The 22,084-nt window shown below is 42.2% G+C and overlaps 1 protein-coding gene across 2 annotated transcripts in view; it reads right to left on the bottom strand.

Annotated features, from left to right (window-relative positions):
- The window catches only part of GMDS (GDP-mannose 4,6-dehydratase), a 543,088-nt gene that overhangs the window by 191,511 nt on the left and 329,493 nt on the right, over positions 1-22,084 (bottom strand). The window lies entirely within an intron of this gene.

The raw sequence follows: 22,084 nt of genomic DNA, 5'->3' as shown, positions 1-22,084 counted from the left end.
GTTTGCCAGGGTTAAAGACAGGGTCAATCTGATCAAGGAACTAAAATTAGCTTCTGTATGTTATCCTGGAAAGAAAGTACTGTAAGTTTACTTTTTGAAAGATAAAACACTGCTTTCATTTGATTTGGTTTATTTCAGCACTGAGATCATGAAATGGCCAACTCCTCTCTGTTCTATATCTGTTCCTTCTGGGCCGTTATATTCCAAGGAAAGGATTAATACAGATATAATATAAAACAGGTGGGCCTGCTTTCAGAGCCACAATAAGGACTAGCTGCTATTAATCAGGAATCATAGCAACATAGAAGTATATGATGCAGAAATGCTGCAGATCTATTCCTCAACCTCAAAGGGGTTTTTGGGGTCAACAATATTTATGACCTATCCTGAGGATAGCTCATCAACACAAGAACTACTATTGAGAATGGAGCCAGAAGCACAGCTCTGTTGAAAGTATAGCGGTCGCACCAGGTTACTGCAGCTCGGCTCACATTCACTTGCTCTGTTCTCTGTGGTAGGCCCAACGCCCACTTTTACACTGTCAAGTCTAAGTTTATACAAAGAAAAAAAAAGAAAAAAAAAAAAAAAAAAAGAAGAGTGCTGTTGCATTGTGTTTTTTTCTTTGTGTTTCCAGCCAAGGCAGCACGCACCTGCGCATTGGGATGTGCTGACTGACCCCCTTTTTCTTTGCAGTTTGTACTGGAGTTGTGGCTGACTCCATTTAGTCTTGCACCCCTGGCCAGCCTGTCTGCCCCATAGGCTGATTTTAATTAGTGTAAGTATAAAGCTGTAGTCTGCTCTCCCTGCACTCACTGGAAGCCTTTTGGCACCAGGAGAGGTATAGAGTGGGCCCGGCATGCATGTTGGTGTCTGCATCCCCTGAATTTAATGGAGGCCATTTTGGCAGCAAAAATGATAAAAAGCAGAGTGGACCCAGCATGCATGTGGAACCTGCATTCCCTGAATTTCATGGTGGCCGTTATGGCAAATAACAGGTAGAATTTAGTGTTAGGTTCCTGTCTTACAGAGATCGCCTTGACGTGTGGCAGACGGGCCCAAATAATTTTGTACAAAATGTATTTGGTAAAAATCTCAAATTTACAAAATAAGCGTAGCATTAGCACCAGAATTCTTTCTATTACTATGGCATTATTGTACTTTCTTTGGTTTGCAGAGTGCTGTTGCATTGTGTTTCTAGCCATGGCAGCCCGCACCTGCGCATTGGGATGTGCTGACTGACCCCCTTTTTCTTTAGTGACATTTTATGTATTAGTTGGCTAACTTACAGCCAGAATTCACATCACATAAGAGACCACAACATGTTCCATACTGCACCACACCCTTTGTCATGCACATTAACTTTCCAACTAAGCCAAGCCCATTTTCTGCGAATTCATGCCCTATGTCAAGCATGGCAGAAAAAGTGTCTAAAACTGTTAATAAATGTGGTGTAAGGCATGTGAGACAGAGTTCAGGCGCATTTGCAATATTAAATCTGCCCTATGTTCACAACTTAAGCCACATACCTTTCCGTTAGACAACACCTCTTTAATGCTAAGCAACACCGCTTGTCAGACGAAGTGAAAAGTGTCTAAAACAATAAATGTGCTTTAAGGCATAGACATTACATTTTTTTGGGCCCATATTCTGAAAGAGTTGCATGGACATGGCCATGTGGACAAAAGTTAGGAGCAATAAAGGTAATAAAAAAACATTACAAAATTACAGATATCTTCATAAATCATTACTTTAAAGAATGTTGATGCAAACTGGAAAAAACGTTTAAGGTAGGTGTAGATGGAAGTAGATTGCTGTAGCCATACGAATATTAGTTAATAATGGCCATTACAGCTGTTTAAAACAGTGTGAGCAAAGACCAAAGTATTGTCGGAAGCGACGTTCATTAAAGAAGGACGAAAGAACTTTCAATTTGTGTACTGGCTGTGTGCTCCATACACATGTACTAGCAACTAATGTATGAAAAATTTCAAACATGGACAACTCATGCCAAGATAATCTTTCATTCTTAAAGCACACCCAAGAAATGTTCATTTTGATTGAAACTGTCAGTTTTCATCAACTGTAATCTCTTGTGTCTAACTTAACTCATACCTAAAAGCAATCTAGAGTACCCAAGAGGGAAACGGCAGCGCATTTAATTATAAGAATGAGCAACAACACATTGCATAAGAGGCGGTTATAAGAAGATAGTAGTGTCCACCAATTTTTTATAGAAGCCAGGGGCAGACTGGGAACTAAAAGTGGCCCTGGAAAAAAGGTTTAAGTGGCCCCATATTGCAGGTGGGTCCAAATTGACAAAAGATGGGGCAACATAATTAGGCAGGGCTAACATATGCAGGCAGGGACAAGAGCAGTAAGCAGGGCCAGCAATACCATAGTGCAGAGCAACATACCACCCCAGCTGAACCAAATACCACAGTGCAGCACTATATACTGCCATCTACTACACAGTATTCAGACATCGATACAGTTGAATTAAGGAGGGCACCTGCAGCTGCTGGCCAGGTGCGTAAGAGAGAATCAGTTCATTATGAACCTGGATGGCAGCTGTGAAAAGGGCTTAGGTGGCCCTCCTAGGCATTGGCCCACCGGGAAATTTCTCTGTAGGGTCTATGGCCAATCCGCCTTTGGCAGAAGCTTTCTTCTTAGATACAGTCTTGGGCACCACATGTTCCAGGCCATGCAAATATATTTCAAAGCAAGATAGTTGACACTTGTGGAGTTACTTGTGGAATACACAAGTCTATTAAGTAACTAAAAATAGCACATTTACTTTCTTGTTTTGCTCACATCTCTATATGAACAAACACCAAAAAATGTGAGGAAATATATTATGCAAAACAGGAAATATATGACATGCAACCCTGAATAAATTGAAGACCACCCAAATGCAGTTCCACTAAGTTTGATGGTTCACTGTGATTAAAGAGAGGCAAGATCTTGTTCCCAAGGAAGCATATCTTCAAATATTTATTGGTTTTATTTCCTATGAGGATTACATCCCCTCATTATTTTTACACATGCACAGCAATTCATCCATATGGGCAGCTGTGCCTGGTACTGGAGCTTGTGCCATTCACCGCTAAACCTGCAAAAAATAAAGGGGACGAGGCAGACCATTGTTTTGGCTGATAAGCAGGGCTTCTGAAAGTTGGTCTTCCACAAATCAATGATTGATGGCCTATATTAAACATTGGTCATCAAAATTTAACGGGTAACTAAGTTTTAGAGCTTCTCACAATAATTAACTTCTGCTTTTGCTGGGGACAGCGTTAAGATTCATTCCAACCTCCCCCAGAGCTCCAGTCTGCTTATATTGACTTCTAGCTGCCCCAGAGTGCTGCTCCTGCATCCAGCAGTTCCTCAAGCCTGGAGACATGTCCAAGTACAGGCAGTCTGCCACTACTATACTGGTGTAGACTTCCGTTACCATAGTTTTGGGCCAATCAACCATGAGCCCTATCCTAATCCTTGCCACTATCTTCCAGACACATGGTGTGTAAGAGACAGTTTACACTCACAGCACACAGATCTCGGACTCAGAATAGACATCAAGAAAGCACAGAGATGTGAAAATAATTGCAGGTCACAGAAGACAGTTTATGGGAAAGAGTGGGCATTTATGAGGGAAAACATGCAGAAAACAAGGACACTATTACAGCCAAGACAGGGCAAGCACTATGTAAACTGATGCAGAGTGAGTCCAGCGAGGGATGCTGACTAATAGTTTAAAACCAACACATGCAGAGGCACTCAAGCACTTCATACATGGATTATATTATGACTGCACTTACTAGGTACTGGAGGGAAGATGTGGCTGTCATACACAGAAAACAGCAGTCTGAGATGCTGAGCATTCTGCAGAGTTCAAGCACTCAGCCCTGGATGGGGAAGGGTCCTCTGCACTGAGCTCAGAAGTTCACTGAGCTCCCCAGACAGCCAGTGAAGAAAGACATACTCACTTTCTTCAGTCCATCTATGCTGCTGGACTGGAGTCACCTAGTAACAGTGAGTGGAGGGCAAAATTGCCACCCCTAGTGGCAGAGATTTTAGAAGTTTTTTTTAGGGGGGATAACATGAACATCTTCAATTAAAGTGATTTACAGATTTGTTCAGGTTCACCTGAAGTGACCTTTGAGAAGAGGATGTTTGAAAAGTTAGCTTCCATCTAAGTCTATGAGAAAACCATTTAAATGGAACCTGTCTTCATAAAATAGTGGGAAACATATTGATTTCAATAGTCTGTCGATCATCTGCTAATGTTAAGAGGTTGTGGAACACGAACCGTTTTAGAAAACAGAGCGAACTGGAGGAGGGTTGTGCATAAACTCTAGCCTAAATTCTACTGATTGACAGTTTTTTACTAGGAAAAGGCCAGTCTAGAGGCTGGGAGAGTAGGAGCTCATATATATAGGATGGGATCTTCTTTGACAGTGCATGACTCTTTGACACGTTCTAAAAGGGATTAAATAGTAAATGTTCTGAAAGCCCATAATGATAGCAGATGAGTGATGGACTACTGAAATCGATGTGTCTGTCAACATTTAGTGCAGTGAGCGCAGCATAAAGATGCTGACCAATTCCTTTACCAATTCCAGTCTTTAGAACTTTTTTGACATTCACCAGCAGCATGTTGTACCTGTTGAAAAAAATCATACCTGTTCTCTGCTTTTCCATTCTGGTTCCCTGACTCTGTTACTAATCTTTTGATTCCCAAGCACTATGTGGTCCACCAGTGATCAGGGCAGGAGTTAGGGGGAAGCAAGCAGGGCAATTGCCCAGCCCCCTGCTGTTAGATACTTAAGTGGGCCGAGTGTGGGAGTTTTTTTTTCCCCCTCCTCCACATGCTCCCCAATGTCTCTTTACCATGCTGCAGCGGTCTCTGTAAGAACAGTCACCACTGCTGTTCCCCTCCCGCACAGTCTCCCCGTCTCACCAGACCTCAGTGTGTCATCCACAGATCCCCCATAACAGTGTGTCATCCACGAAGTGAAAAGTGTCTAAAACAATAAATGTGCTTTAAGGCATAGACATTACATTTTTTTGGGCCCATATTCTGAAAGAGTTGCATGGACATGGCCATGTGGACAAAAGTTAGGAGCAATAAAGGTAATAAAAAAACATTACAAAATTACAGATATCTTCATAAATCATTACTTTAAAGAATGTTGATGCAAACTGGAAAAAACGTTTAAGGTAGGTGTAGATGGAAGTAGATTGCTGTAGCCATACGAATATTAGTTAATAATGGCCATTACAGCTGTTTAAAACAGTGTGAGCAAAGACCAAAGTATTGTCGGAAGCGACGTTCATTAAAGAAGGACGAAAGAACTTTCAATTTGTGTACTGGCTGTGTGCTCCATACACATGTACTAGCAACTAATGTATGAAAAATTTCAAACATGGACAACTCATGCCAAGATAATCTTTCATTCTTAAAGCACACCCAAGAAATGTTCATTTTGATTGAAACTGTCAGTTTTCATCAACTGTAATCTCTTGTGTCTAACTTAACTCATACCTAAAAGCAATCTAGAGTACCCAAGAGGGAAACGGCAGCGCATTTAATTATAAGAATGAGCAACAACACATTGCATAAGAGGCGGTTATAAGAAGATAGTAGTGTCCACCAATTTTTTATAGAAGCCAGGGGCAGACTGGGAACTAAAAGTGGCCCTGGAAAAAAGGTTTAAGTGGCCCCATATTGCAGGTGGGTCCAAATTGACAAAAGATGGGGCAACATAATTAGGCAGGGCTAACATATGCAGGCAGGGACAAGAGCAGTAAGCAGGGCCAGCAATACCATAGTGCAGAGCAACATACCACCCCAGCTGAACCAAATACCACAGTGCAGCACTATATACTGCCATCTACTACACAGTATTCAGACATCGATACAGTTGAATTAAGGAGGGCACCTGCAGCTGCTGGCCAGGTGCGTAAGAGAGAATCAGTTCATTATGAACCTGGATGGCAGCTGTGAAAAGGGCTTAGGTGGCCCTCCTAGGCATTGGCCCACCGGGAAATTTCTCTGTAGGGTCTATGGCCAATCCGCCTTTGGCAGAAGCTTTCTTCTTAGATACAGTCTTGGGCACCACATGTTCCAGGCCATGCAAATATATTTCAAAGCAAGATAGTTGACACTTGTGGAGTTACTTGTGGAATACACAAGTCTATTAAGTAACTAAAAATAGCACATTTACTTTCTTGTTTTGCTCACATCTCTATATGAACAAACACCAAAAAATGTGAGGAAATATATTATGCAAAACAGGAAATATATGACATGCAACCCTGAATAAATTGAAGACCACCCAAATGCAGTTCCACTAAGTTTGATGGTTCACTGTGATTAAAGAGAGGCAAGATCTTGTTCCCAAGGAAGCATATCTTCAAATATTTATTGGTTTTATTTCCTATGAGGATTACATCCCCTCATTATTTTTACACATGCACAGCAATTCATCCATATGGGCAGCTGTGCCTGGTACTGGAGCTTGTGCCATTCACCGCTAAACCTGCAAAAAATAAAGGGGACGAGGCAGACCATTGTTTTGGCTGATAAGCAGGGCTTCTGAAAGTTGGTCTTCCACAAATCAATGATTGATGGCCTATATTAAACATTGGTCATCAAAATTTAACGGGTAACTAAGTTTTAGAGCTTCTCACAATAATTAACTTCTGCTTTTGCTGGGGACAGCGTTAAGATTCATTCCAACCTCCCCCAGAGCTCCAGTCTGCTTATATTGACTTCTAGCTGCCCCAGAGTGCTGCTCCTGCATCCAGCAGTTCCTCAAGCCTGGAGACATGTCCAAGTACAGGCAGTCTGCCACTACTATACTGGTGTAGACTTCCGTTACCATAGTTTTGGGCCAATCAACCATGAGCCCTATCCTAATCCTTGCCACTATCTTCCAGACACATGGTGTGTAAGAGACAGTTTACACTCACAGCACACAGATCTCGGACTCAGAATAGACATCAAGAAAGCACAGAGATGTGAAAATAATTGCAGGTCACAGAAGACAGTTTATGGGAAAGAGTGGGCATTTATGAGGGAAAACATGCAGAAAACAAGGACACTATTACAGCCAAGACAGGGCAAGCACTATGTAAACTGATGCAGAGTGAGTCCAGCGAGGGATGCTGACTAATAGTTTAAAACCAACACATGCAGAGGCACTCAAGCACTTCATACATGGATTATATTATGACTGCACTTACTAGGTACTGGAGGGAAGATGTGGCTGTCATACACAGAAAACAGCAGTCTGAGATGCTGAGCATTCTGCAGAGTTCAAGCACTCAGCCCTGGATGGGGAAGGGTCCTCTGCACTGAGCTCAGAAGTTCACTGAGCTCCCCAGACAGCCAGTGAAGAAAGACATACTCACTTTCTTCAGTCCATCTATGCTGCTGGACTGGAGTCACCTAGTAACAGTGAGTGGAGGGCAAAATTGCCACCCCTAGTGGCAGAGATTTTAGAAGTTTTTTTTAGGGGGGATAACATGAACATCTTCAATTAAAGTGATTTACAGATTTGTTCAGGTTCACCTGAAGTGACCTTTGAGAAGAGGATGTTTGAAAAGTTAGCTTCCATCTAAGTCTATGAGAAAACCATTTAAATGGAACCTGTCTTCATAAAATAGTGGGAAACATATTGATTTCAATAGTCTGTCGATCATCTGCTAATGTTAAGAGGTTGTGGAACACGAACCGTTTTAGAAAACAGAGCGAACTGGAGGAGGGTTGTGCATAAACTCTAGCCTAAATTCTACTGATTGACAGTTTTTTACTAGGAAAAGGCCAGTCTAGAGGCTGGGAGAGTAGGAGCTCATATATATAGGATGGGATCTTCTTTGACAGTGCATGACTCTTTGACACGTTCTAAAAGGGATTAAATAGTAAATGTTCTGAAAGCCCATAATGATAGCAGATGAGTGATGGACTACTGAAATCGATGTGTCTGTCAACATTTAGTGCAGTGAGCGCAGCATAAAGATGCTGACCAATTCCTTTACCAATTCCAGTCTTTAGAACTTTTTTGACATTCACCAGCAGCATGTTGTACCTGTTGAAAAAAATCATACCTGTTCTCTGCTTTTCCATTCTGGTTCCCTGACTCTGTTACTAATCTTTTGATTCCCAAGCACTATGTGGTCCACCAGTGATCAGGGCAGGAGTTAGGGGGAAGCAAGCAGGGCAATTGCCCAGCCCCCTGCTGTTAGATACTTAAGTGGGCCGAGTGTGGGAGTTTTTTTTTCCCCCTCCTCCACATGCTCCCCAATGTCTCTTTACCATGCTGCAGCGGTCTCTGTAAGAACAGTCACCACTGCTGTTCCCCTCCCGCACAGTCTCCCCGTCTCACCAGACCTCAGTGACAGCCCAGCAGGCTGCATTATCCACAATCCTGAGTGATGTCACAGACCGGCATCAGGACGTTCTGTATGGGCTGAGCTAGCATAGCTCCGCCCCATCCTTTGCCTGCACTTGCTCCAGGCTGGAAGCCTAAACTTCATACTGGGATGACTGGGCCTACTTCTGCTTCTGTCCCCCAGACTCTGACCTCAGCTCCTGGACTGCAGGGGGCTCCCAGGACCCTCTTATTAAAGCACCCGGCCTGTTCCCTCTCCAGCTGGTAAGTCCATGGTGTAAAAGGCATGCAGCAGTGTCTGTGGAGGAGGGGGTTGCAGGGCTGCTGGGGTCACATTCTCATTGTAACAGCCCTGCACTGCCCTCAAGTACTGATGGTCACCGAGCTGTGAGTTCCCACTATCAGCTCTGTGTTGCTCCCTGTGCCTCCTGTGTGTGCTCAATGTGTGCTCCCTGTGCCCAGTGTGCTAGCTCCCTGTGTCCACTGTGCGAGCTCCCTGTGTCCACTGTCCGAGCTCCCTGTGTCCACTGTGCGAGCTCCCTGTGTCCACTGTGCGAGCTCCCTGTGTCCACTGTGCGAGCTCCCTGTGTCCACTGTGCGAGCTCATTGTGTCCACTGTGCGAGCTCCCTGTGTCCACTGTGCGAGCTCCCTATGTCCACTGTGCGAGCTCCCTGTGTCCACTGTGCGAGCTCCCTGTGTCCACTGTGTGAGCTCCCTGTGTCCCCTCTGTGTGTGCTACCTGAGCCCAAATTAGCAGTGTTTTTTTTTCCAGTACTTGGGGGGAGCAGACCAGGGCTGCTAATAAAGGAATCTGTAAAGCTATGTCACACATTGAGGCAGTATCACTGTGCCCCCTGTGAGCTCATTGTGCCCCCTCTGTTGCTCCCTGTGCCCCTCCTGTGTTGCTCCCTGTGCACCCTGTGGGTGCTCCCTGTGCCCTCTCTGTGTGCGCTACCTAAGCCCAAATTAGCAGTGTCTTTTTTCTTAGTACTCAAGGGGAACAGACCAGGGCTTCTAATAAAGGAATCTGTAAAGCTATGTCACACATTGAGACAGGATCACAGCCAGATCCCCCATAACAGTGTCCTCCACAGATCCCCCATAACAGTGTGCCATCCACAGATCCCCCATAACAGTGTGTCATCCACAGGTACCCCATAACAGTGTGTCATCCACAGGTCCCCCATAACAGTGTGTCATCCACAGGTCCCCCATAACAGTGTGTCATCCACAGGTCCCCCATAACAGTGTGTCATCCACAGGTACCCCATAACAGTGTGTCATCCACAGATCCCCCATAACAGTGTGTCATCCACAGATCCCCCATAACAGTGTGTCATCCACAGATCCCCCATAACAGTGTGCATGTGCAGCATTATCTCCATTCACTGCTATGGAATTGCCAGTGATCAGCTATTTTCAGAGCACTCATAGCATAATGGAAGATGACCATGCATGCACATTGTGCTCTCCCTTCACTTCAGGGGCCCGGATGGGACAGCTGTTTTTTTTTTCAGCTTTCGGTTTTATAAACTGCACACCATGAAAAAAAAAAAAAGAAGTGCCCTGGCCATTCATAACGCAGAGGCCATGTCCAGAATTCCCATTGAAAATGGGAAGGAATAAAAATCCACACCAAAACTGCATCAAAAACGGTTTTATAAAATGCTTCAGAAAAAAAAAAGACATCCCAAAAAAAACCCTGATGTGGATTCTGCATTAGGTTTTTTAAGCACAGAAAATACTCTGTGTGAACATACCCAAAGAGGCTGCAAGAGAGATGATGTGACATTCTGCAATCAGTTGCTGTCCAATATATCAGGATTTGTGGCCCCACTTTCAATTTTGCCCATGGCCACACTAAAACTGGCCCTGCCAGTGACATGCCGCATGTGGAAACGTCACCACTGTGGCCAGTCATTGGCAGTGGTGCACATAAACAACCTGTCCAGAAGGTTACAGGCTGGGGACTGTAAAATTGCTGAATGGAGCCATTTTCTAGAATGAAGAAGCAGGGTGCAGGCGAGTATGATTCTTTTAAACGGGTAAAGTTTCAAAGGTCAGACAACCCCTGTACGATATCTTCCATTTCTCTTTAATGTGCTTGTTCTTCAAGTCCTAAAATGAACAGATTTTGCATCGGTATTCAAGGGCTTGAAACTACACCTTTGAAATTAAACTCCTCAGGTACAAATGACTTGTCTAAGAAGCCCTTTGTGTCAAAACAAATAGAGGGTCAAAGCTCAGACATAGGTTATCTTTCTGCATCGTTGTCCCTTTAAATTACCACTAGGTGCATCTCAATTAAGGCTGCTGACTGTTCCTTGTAAGGTCAGTATACAGTTACTGTAGGTTACTATCTTCTGTCATTACTGAATACAAATGGAAATACAAGATAAAGTATCAACTTTAATGACTGACTGATACAGGCAATTTATCACCGTTTTAAAAAGTGTCACCAAAATGATATTTATGATGTTTAATCCACACCTTGCTTGTGGTGGTGCTCTCCCATGGGTGACAACTCTTAATACAATGTCCTGCTACAGTCATGTGATATGTGACTTGTATTTAAAGCCAGAAAATCCCAAGTAGCTGGTTACATTGTTACCTGGATAGAAGAATCGGAAATGTGAACTAGGGTCCTTTTACATGGTAAGATGATATGCTTGGCAATGAGTGCCGATCGATAGCAAGCCAACGAACAATTTTAGTTGTTAGTGTTGTATAATAGACATGATCACCTGACAAATGAGTGACATGTTTACACTGGACAATAACTGAACGAGCGTTGTACTTTCCTGATCATCGGCCCTTGTAAAAGGGCCCTAACATTTCTCCTTACTCCTCATCGTACTGATGCTGATCAAGAGCAGGAGTAGCACAACAGATTGTAATTGTGCTGCCTGCCTACACTTCGCAAGAAATGTGCAGTTCTGCGAAGTAATAGAACTGGAAGGTAAAAAATCTTGGATAATGTTACAAACCACTGACATCTAATTCAAGCCAAACCAATAAACGATGGGATACAATTTTCAAACCAGTAAAATGAAAGAAGAATTTGTGTAAGTAGGATGAATTAAGTTAATCTGACAGAAGATGACATATCAAACAACTGCACCACGTATACTGTATCACTATTTGGAAAGTGCACAATTGCTGAGGCTGCATTTTGATTAACCTCCAAACATATATTGTATTCCTTAATGAAAACATTGGGCATCTTTACACTTGAAAACAATATTCCTTTATAATGGGAATACTGATGCAGAAAAAGACAAGACACCATCTAGACACCCACCAATCACAAGAACGAGAGTCCTGTGTCCCCTGTTTAAATTGAGTGGGGGGGGGGGGGGGGCAAGCTCCTTGCTGATCCACTCAGAGCCTATGAGACAAAGATAGCCAATTGCTGTACTCTGCCCCAGGAACCCCAACAATCAGACACTTATCACCTATACTGTGGAAAGGTGGCAACTGTCAATCTTGGGACAGCCCCTTTAAAGGGAGTTTCCTAAACATATACATGGTTCCTTCACTAACCCCCTGCTCCATTTAGCCATCTTTCCTATTGGTCCTGTTGACATTGCGCCACATCTTGCTGCATGACAGTAGTTGGCGTGTCATAGCATCACTTGACTAAAATACCACTCCCTCCTGGCCGCTCTTCTTCCTCTCTGGCTCATGAACTGTGCAGTCAAGATGCATAGAGGGCATGTGCCTATGACCGTGAAAGCAGATGGACAACACATCTGATCGGTTTTTTTTTACGGGATAAACTCCTTTACGTGTTTTAGGTTTCATTTACACTGGACGTTTTTATACAAAAACAGAGAACTTTCCAGCGATTTTAGCAGAAAGTATGGCATAGCTACAGCTACCTTTAACCCAATCGGCTTTGTGCTGCAGTTGCTGCATCGAGAGGTTGAAGAGCTAGGCATGCATTTCTGCAGCGCTTTCATGTAGTCCAGCTGTTTCTGTAGCATGGACATAGCCTTAGACATATGCAGCCATTCCTTCATTCAAACTCTTCGTGTGGATAGAAAAAAAATGTATTTTCTGGCTAAATGTCTTTAACGTCAACGGTATCTATTAGTATCCGTTATGCTAATCAGATCTGATAGAAAGGACACTAACAATGATTTCGCCATGCACATATTACCTCAATATTAATATTGTAATTAACTTTAGCATCACTGCAGCAAACAAAAGGTTAAAAATAAATGACACATTCTGCTCCTATCTAGGTTGCTGGCATCACAATTACACATTTATGGAGTGCTAAGGCCTCTCTAGGAAGGAAGTCTTCAACTACTCTTGATGACATAGCTGCGGCAGGCGAAGCTGCTGGCAGTTCCTGTGCACCAGTCCCTTGATACTAACACAAAGGACAGAAAATTGATGGCGCCAGAGGGCCTCTTCCTAGATCATCCCACAGCTGAATATATGAAATGATATGCCATGATAAGGAAGCAGCGCTGGAAGAAGATCTAGGAGGGTATGAGCCCTCAGATACATTAATCACCAAGCAAGAGGCCCAATGTAATCTCACACTGAAACTCCTGGTCAAGGCTGCAACAGAGCCGACTCTGAAAGAGGGGGAGGCACGTGAACATTTTAGTACCGCTGAATGTCCTCTCTTCCCTTTGGTATGGAAATCTCATCAAGAAGGTGTCAGGAGGATGAAACACAAGATCTGCAGTTTTACTCCCAGACACAGAGTGATTCACAGCTTCACTGTCCAAGAAGAAGTCGCTGCTATGAGACACCTCTAGCAAACCCTTACACGCTGCTATAGTGAATTCTACACTCATTTATATACATTTTTTATATTGTCTTTAGATACGGAAGACGAGCCTTATAGACTTTCTATGTAAACCAAGACTTTACTGTGGGTTTAATGCCAAAAACTAACAATAAAACACTTCTTGATGAAAAATACTGCTTAAAGGGACACTACCACCAAAGTTTATTGATCACATATTAACACTCTATTTGTGAATATTCTATGTCATTTTTTTTGTTACAAAAAATGGGTGGATGGTTTTCTGGATATAAATTTTTGAAGTGACCCCATGTACTTTCCTTCCTGTCCTTGCTTCCTTTGTTTGGACATTTGGCCCAGCACACTGCCCTGCTAGTTCTTGGTCAGACCATTCACTGCGGCCAAAGAAGGAAAGGGGATGAGTGACTCAACTAGATCATCACACAGTATACTGATCAGTGCAATACTCTTCTGTGGGCATCTTTATCTAGGCCTATCATAAGAACAATACAGCAGTCATACTGTTATCCTAATTATACTAATGTAGTATTTTACTAACAGATAACAGCTTTTCCTTACAGTAGCAGTAAACAAATAATGGGTTACCTATCTATAAAGGAGTTTAATCTCTCTGTGCTGACTGCTACAGAAGGGCAATGTTTTGTATTCAATTCTTAATTGCAAAGTACTGCCAAAAATTAATTTAAAAATTGTTTTCTACTATATATATATATTTTTTTAAATCACTCTGAGAGGTGTGCCTTTAAAGCACATCATGTATAGCAGACACTTGTTCGCTCAATCAAACAATCAGCACATGTAGAGAGGCATAAGGAATCTCAAGAAACGTACTATATGGTAGTACAGGTGAGAAATGGGGCCATCAATGAATATTCTTGGAAATACATCCACACGTGATACATAGCAGGTCTTCTGTAACAACAATCCTTGGTAATATGCTATGTTTAAATCTAATATTAAAGGGACTGAAAAAAGCTAAATAAAACAAACTGCATTTTTTAAGGAATCATCATGATTTTTCAATGCGTTTTTGTCTGCAAAGTAAATACAAATGAAAAATATGTTTTTAATGGGCGGTTACCAGTAACTGTAGAGCCGACAAAGTCCTTTGAAGATTCGTTGTAATCTTACTATCAAGCTTACTAGCGCTGTTATGAGGGGGATCTTTGGATGGCCCTGTTATGAGGGGGATCTGTGGATGGCGCTGTTATGAGGGGGATCTGTGGATGACACTGTTATGAGGGATCTGTGGATGGCACTGTTATGGGGGATCTGTGGATGGCACTGTTATGGGGGATCTGTGGATGGCACTGTTATGGGGGATCTGTGGATGGCACTGTTATGGGGGATCTGTGGATAGCGCTGTTATGAGGGGATCTGTGGATGACACTGTTATGGAGGATCTGTGGATGACACTGTTAAGGAGGATCTGTGGATGACATTGTTATGGGAATCTGTGGATGATACTGTTATGGGAATCTGTGGATGATACTGTTATGGGGACATCTGTGGATTACCATGCTATGGGGGGGGGGATCTATGGGATGACACTATATAGCATCTTATGCTATATGTGTCATCCACAGATCGCCCCCATAACAGCGCCATCCACAGATCCCCCATAACAGTGCCATCCACAGCTCCCCCCATAACAGTGCCATCCACAGATCCCCCTCCCCATAACAGCCCCGGCCCGGCAGTAACTTTTACTTTAAATCAGCGCATCTTTATTACCTTACAATGAAGCTCCAGTAACAGGCAGAGAGGGCGGCGGCGTAACATCACTCACTCACGTGACGCGCCTGCTCTGTCCACTTTATGAATGAAGCAGGCTGAGCAGGCGCGGCACATGAGTAAGTGACGTTACGCCGCCGCCCGCTCTGCCTGTTACTGGAGCTTCATTGTAAGGTAATAAAGATGCGCTGATTTAAAGTTAAAGTAAACCGCCTGCTCCCGCCCGTCGACAACGAATCCCGTTATCGAAAACTTTGATTAATCGTTGCAGCCCTAGTTCGCAGTATTCCTGATTCAGTAAAATTGCCGACCATACAATCTATTTTATACGTTATTTCTACGGAGCTATGTGAGAGCAATCTATACTTTTCAAGGATACCATTTTGGGGTGTGTATGACTTTCTGTTCAATTTTTTAGGGGGGGATTAAAAAACCCAGCAAACTAGCCATTTTGATTTTTTTTTTCCCATGAGCTATTTTTCACATGAGGTAAATATTTTTTTATATGTTAATAGTACGGCTGTTTTGCTGATGCCTATGATTTTATTTTTTTGAGGGGGGGTAGGGGGGGGCAATTCAAATTTTTATGCTTTTGAACTTTTTTTTATGTTGAAAAACTTTTTTTCCCCCCACTTTTTAAAAACTCTCCTAGGGGACATCAGATTGCCTTTTCCACATTCTAATGTCATTTTATACATTAGTGTGTGGAAAATTCAGTATAATCTAATGCAGTGCTGCCATCTGCGGGCTTGCATGGGAATATACCTGTAATAGGCATAGTAGCCTTGTACAGGCGCAGGCCTATTACTGCTAAAGAATGCCTTCCCCGAGCTCAGTGAGGGGAACACATTCTGGCACCAGCCCGCAGATGCCGTGGTCGCATTTGACCACAGCATCTGAGGGCTTAAATGTCTGCTATCGGCGTTATTGCTGATCACAGACATTAGTCCTGAGTATCTGCTGTGTGAAAAAGCAGGAAACCAGCAGCTATAGCACACTGAGCAACATCTTTAACCCCTTAACTCCCTGCCTTCCCATAGTCCTAACTTGTTTATTTTTCCATTCACATAGCCATATGAGGGCTTACTTTTTGCGGAAAAAGTTGCATACCATGTAGTAGGAAGCGGGAAAAAAATTCCAAACGGGGTAGAATTGGGACAAAGGTTTTTATTTTTTATATTGTACACTATGCGGTAAAATTGACCTGTTATATTCATTCTCCAGGTCAGTACGATTACAACGATACCACACTTGTATAATTTTTCTTGCGTTTTAATACTGAAAAAAATAATAATTAAAACCTTTGAGGGAAAAAAATACATGTTATAACCATATTCTGACTCCTATAACTTTTTTGTAGTCATGTGTACGGGGATGTGTGAAGGCTCATTTTTTTGCGGGACGATCTGTTCTTTTCAGTGATACCAATTTGAAGTGCGTGCGAGTTTTTGATCACTCTTTATAAAAAAAATTATTGGGTAGTTGAATTTTTTTTCCCATTACGTCATTTGCCGTATGCCATTAATATTGTTATATTTTAATAGTATGGGTATTTTCGCTCGCGGCGATGCCCATGATGTTTATGTTATTGTTTAATTATTTATATTTTAAAGAAAGGGGGGTGATTTGAACTTTTATTTTTTTTTATATTTGTAAAAACTTTTTTTACTTAAATTTTTTTAACTTATTTTTTAAGTCACATTGGATGACAATAACTGGCAATCATTAGCTTGCCTATTGTGTTCATTGATGTCTATAGCGACATCATTGAACACTTCATTTGCACTATACCAATACAATGATGCCACCTGTATTGGTATAGTCCTCTAATAGGCTCTGAAGCCTGCTTGAGGCTTCAGCCTATTAGCGCAAGGCAACAGGTTCCCCGATCTCTGCTGGGGAACGCTGTGACCGGAGCGGAAGTGCGTGATTTCCACTTCCGGACTGCGCAGATGTCGTGGTCACATTTGACCAAGGCATCTGAAAGGTCGCATACATGTGCCGCGGGTCTCTGCTATTTAAAATAGCAGAAACCTGGCAGATATGGCACTGTACATGTACGGCGGAGGTTCTTAAAGGGTTAAAGAGAAGACATCTGCCATACATGTAGGCAGATGTCATGAAGGGGTTATAGCAATGCTCCATGGGAAAAAGTATGCAAATTAACTCATACCAGCCAAACCAGAGACAGCACTGTTCCTGGGTTTTTGCCCCTCATCAGTAGAAAAAAATGTACTGGGTAACTGATGTGATATCTCAGACCCAACTCAGTGGGGTAGTGTTTCCAAGTGAAGAAACAGCGGCATATAGAGACTTATTTTCAGGCATTGCCCCATGGGAGAAAAAGTGTACAAACTGCCATAAAAAAGTAGTTCAAAACAAATGATTGTAGCGTAAATGGTGATCTGAGAAATGACCCTAATGGTACTCCAATGTTATTCATAATATTGTTGGAGATATAGACTTAAATTTTAATGTCACTTCACTGAAATCGCATCATCAGACAGATATTTTTTAATAATACGTGTACTCAATTAGTGACTTATGAAGACGTAATAATACTGTACAACACATACTGATAAAATGTCCTCTTTTATCTGTAGATACATTTTCCATCATTCTCATCCTAGCTTTCCTATACTTATCAGATAACATCCACTTTTTTCCTCTTCTGGGGATTCAGAAGAAAACAGAGTAATAAGTAGAAGATGAGTCAGTCTACTACATAATGATTCAGAATACATACATCATGAAATACGTCTTCTGCCAGGCTCAGACTAAAGTTCTGATTTTGGGATTTTCTACAAATGTTAATGTGTGTCATGGCCTAGCTTTCTTAGGCTGTGTGGGACAAGGCTTAGATAAATCTGAACATAAAGTAACATTTTTTGTGTGAAGTAAAAGCTGTCATGAACAACCTAATGAAGAGGAATGGTTTCGACAGAAAGCCCTAATGATATCCAGCTGCTGGTATATGTTACTAGCTGATAAGAGCATGTTTCAGCTTTACAATGGGGAAAGTTTTGGGAAAGGTTAAAATTCCAAATACAGGAAGTCCAACTTTTTTGCTTCATCTGCTAGACTTCCTCTGAACTTGTATTCATTTTCTTGCATAACACATTTTTCAGCAGAAAAAAGCTCTTTATGTTCTCATTAGTAAGAAGAAAGTGTCGCAAAGCCAAGAATTGGCTGAGACACAAAATAAATAGAAGGTATGTGATCTCAGTTATCCTGACGGCAGACAGTGCCACCCTGCGCTGTCAGTTCTGTGTTCTCAGCCAGGAGCCCAAACCAAGAGCCTCAATGTAACTAGATCAAAAACACCCCGAGGAACCACACAGTGCACATCACAAATGAAATATGACTCATCTGCTGAAAGCCGTGTAAGGAGCTGCATACGGCAATATTGTGATCTGTGTATACTTGGAAAAATATTTAACCTACAGCTGTTACAATCCCAGAAGCCAGACAGCCAAAGCATTCACTGGTGACCTGAGCTTTCGGAGAACTTTCTATACATCATACTTCTCCCTTTGATGAATCCATAAACGAACTTGGGGCGTCTAATGAATCTCTGGCATCTACCTAAAGTTTATACTTCCCATCCTCTCACTGGTGTATAGAGTTTCATTGTAATACATTATTGCTATGAAATCGAATGCATAATTTACTACAAATATACACTGATCAGCCATTACATTATTGTGCGAGCCCCCTTTGTGTCACTAAAACAACCCTGACCTGTCAAAGCATGGACTCCACAAGGCCTCTGTGTTAGGCTTCATTCACACGTCTGTGGAACACGGTCCGTGAGACACCGGACTGGCATCCTGCTTAATGCAGGAGCGCACGGCGTCATTGGTTGCTATGATGCCGTGCGCCTCGTGCCACAGTACAGTAATACACCCGTATGATCTATACGAGTTTATTACTGTACAGCAGCGGCGGCACAAAGTGCACAGCGTCATAGCAACCAATGACGCCGTGCGCTCCTGCACTAAGTAGGATGCTAGTCCGGTATCTCATGGACCGTGTTCCACGGACGTGTGAATGAAGCCTTATGTGGTAGTTAGCACCAAGAAGCTAGCTGATGATACTTTTCCAACACGTCCATAGATGCTCGATCTGATGAAGACCTGGGGTGTCTGGAGGCTAAGTCAACACCTTGCACTCTTATTTTCCTCAAACCATTACTTAACAATTTTTGCAGTGTGGCAGGGCGTATTAGGCCTATTGCACACGACCGTATGGCTTTTTCAGTGTTTTGCGGTCTGCAAAAAACGGATCCGCAAAAAATACATATGTACTCTAAAATAGTACCAAGAAAACTGCCACCTTATCCCATAGTTTCCAGAATTGGGTCACTTTTTGGGAGTTTCTACTCTAGGGGTGCATCAGGGGGTCTTCAAATGTGACAGGGCAACTTAAAATTATCCCAGTGAAATCTGCCCTCCAAAAACCATATGCCGCTCCTTTTCTTCTGTGCCCATAGAGCGGTTTATGATCACAAATGGGGTGTTTCTGTAAACTACAGAATCAGGGTAATAAATATTGAGTTTTGTATGGCTTTTAACCCTTGCTTTGTTACCAGAAAAAAAATTATTAAAATGTAAAATCTGCCAAAAAAATTAAATTCAGAAATTTCATCTACATTTTCTTTTAATTCTTGTGGAACACCTAAAGGGTTAACAAAGTTAGTAAAATTAGTTTTGAATACCTTGAGGGTGTAGTTTCTAAAATGGGGCCATTTATGGGTGGTTTCTATTATGTAAACCCAACAGTGACTTCATAAATGAACTGGTCCTTTAAAAAAGTGGGTTTTGGAAATGTTCTAAAAAATGTTAAGATTTGCTTCTAAACTTTTAATCTTTCTAATGGCCCCCAAAAATAAATGGCATTCACAAAATCATCCCAAAAAAATTTGACATATGGGAAATGTAAAGTAATAAGTATTATAGGAGGGATCACTATCTGTTTTAAAAGTAGAGAAATTGAAATTTAGAAAGTTGCAAATTTTTCTAATTTTTTTTTGTCAATTTGGGATTGAAAAAAAATTTTTTTATGAAAAATATTGACTGAAATTTAACGCTATCATGAAGTACAATGTGTCACGAGAAAACATTCTCAGAATGGCTTGGACAAGTAAAAGCGTTCCAAACATATTACCCCATAAAGTGACATGTCAAATTTCCAAAAAAAAGGCCTAGTCCTTAAGGTGAAATATGGCAGGGTCCTGAAAGGGTTAAGGCTAAGTGAGTGGTACATGTCATTGTAACATTAACATGAACGGTAGGACCCAAGGCTTGTCTGCAGAACATTGCTTAGAGCATTATACTGAATCCGCCAGCCTGCCTTTTTTCTGTAGTGCCATCACTTGCTGCAGGAAAGTGATGCACACACCCACCTATCCACACAAGGTTGAAGAAAATGCAATTCATTAGACCAGGCCATAAGACCAATGCTTCATGGTCCAGTTCTGATGCTCATGTGCCCATTATAGACACACTAGCTGGCAGTGGTCTAACTACAAATGACTGGGACATACAACCAATTTTTTGAATGGGCCCCCAGCAACTTCTTTGCAACCCTCTCCTCTCTTGCAACTCCCACTCCTGTGGCTAGTGAAGATTGCTCTCTCAGACGAGGCCTGGCAGCTGCTCCCTTTGTTTCCTTTAAGTATATACTATACGTCATGTCACTGTACAGTATATACTGTCACTGTATATTATGTCATTGTAGAATACTGTTGAGGGGGCTCTGACGATACAATCTTTTAGCCATCCTCCAGGGTGGGCCCCTTCTGAGTTCAGGCCCCAAAGTAGCCGCTTCCCCTAAAGTTATGTCCCTCCTTCCTGGATAGGGGTCAGCATGGGCATTCTTACCAGTGTAAGAATGTACCTGGAATCATCATGGATGGAAGGTATGTGTCACCGAGGTTCCCGGCCTCAGTGAAGTAAGAGCCGGTATTTTATGTGTCAGCAGCAGCTATTGCTAATTGGCACCTTGAGATTTAGCATGGCTATCATAGCTGATCCGGGACGGCTCTTACTGGGAGTAGTCAAAGTGCTGGGTGGGTGACTACTCCCCATGTTCCAGGCCGGGTTTTGCCAGGCATAAAAACCAGCCAGCACTGCCAGGTGGTGTGGATTTACCTCCTTGCTAGGTGTACTTTGTAGATAAAATGGGGTATAATAAAGCGAAGAGCAGTACCAGATTAGTTACATGCAGCTAATTAATGCTGCATGCTCCTTCTGAAGTTGCTTTGTTTAAAACTTCAGATTAATACTGTACGTCTCCAAACAGTATAAGAATGTATGGGCTTTGATCAGCCAAAGTTAGTTATTCACAAAGGCGCGCGCGTGACTTCGATGAAATCAACTACCGAAGTTATTCAACGAAGTCACGCACAACTTTGCGAATAACTAACCTCGGCTCATCAGAGCCCATACACTCTAATACTGTACGGAGACAGATCTCCGTACAGTATTAATCTGAAGTTTTGAACGAAGTGACCTCAGATGTAGCATCCGAAGCTCGCGTAGCTCAACACTACAGATAATGATTACAATTACACAATTATAATAAAATAAAGACCACGTAGAAAATTACCATAACTTCCTAACACTATAGGTTGATATGAGAAGCATTGTGACAGACTAACACAATGTGTGTCCTTACGTTGTCTTTTCTCCTTTTTGGTTGTATTACTGTTCTCATTGGGTAAAGATGTTCGGTATAAAAGTATAGAATTATTTCTATAAAAGGTCAAAAGCAGCGTGGGTTGTGTGAAAAATACAGCTCTGCGGTAAAAGCATGCATGGGAACATAGCAGTGACACCAAAATGTGCGACAGATAAGTTATTGTTCTACAGAGAACTAATGGCATGGAAACCAAAAAGTTAAATGCAAGAAACTATGTCTTGCAGTCTGAGCAAACCTTCCTGTTGGGAGTTCCTTTCAGAGTCGGTGGGAAACGTACAGTATTAATAGCTGTTCTTTCCCACAGGTCTGGACAGGATCTCCACATCAGCTTCAACTTCTCGGAAAAGGGTGACCCATACACAAAGAAGACATTAGAGGCCTAGGGGCAACAAGGAAAATGGAGGACCCAGGGGGCCATAAAAATGGATCACTTATATAACCCCCACTAAAATTATAATAGTAATTACA

The sequence above is a fragment of the Bufo bufo genome, chromosome 5 (assembly GCF_905171765.1).
Source record: "Bufo bufo chromosome 5, aBufBuf1.1, whole genome shotgun sequence".
Lineage (NCBI taxonomy): Eukaryota > Metazoa > Chordata > Amphibia > Anura > Bufonidae > Bufo > Bufo bufo.
This window is presented reverse-complemented; position numbering and strand designations above follow the sequence as displayed.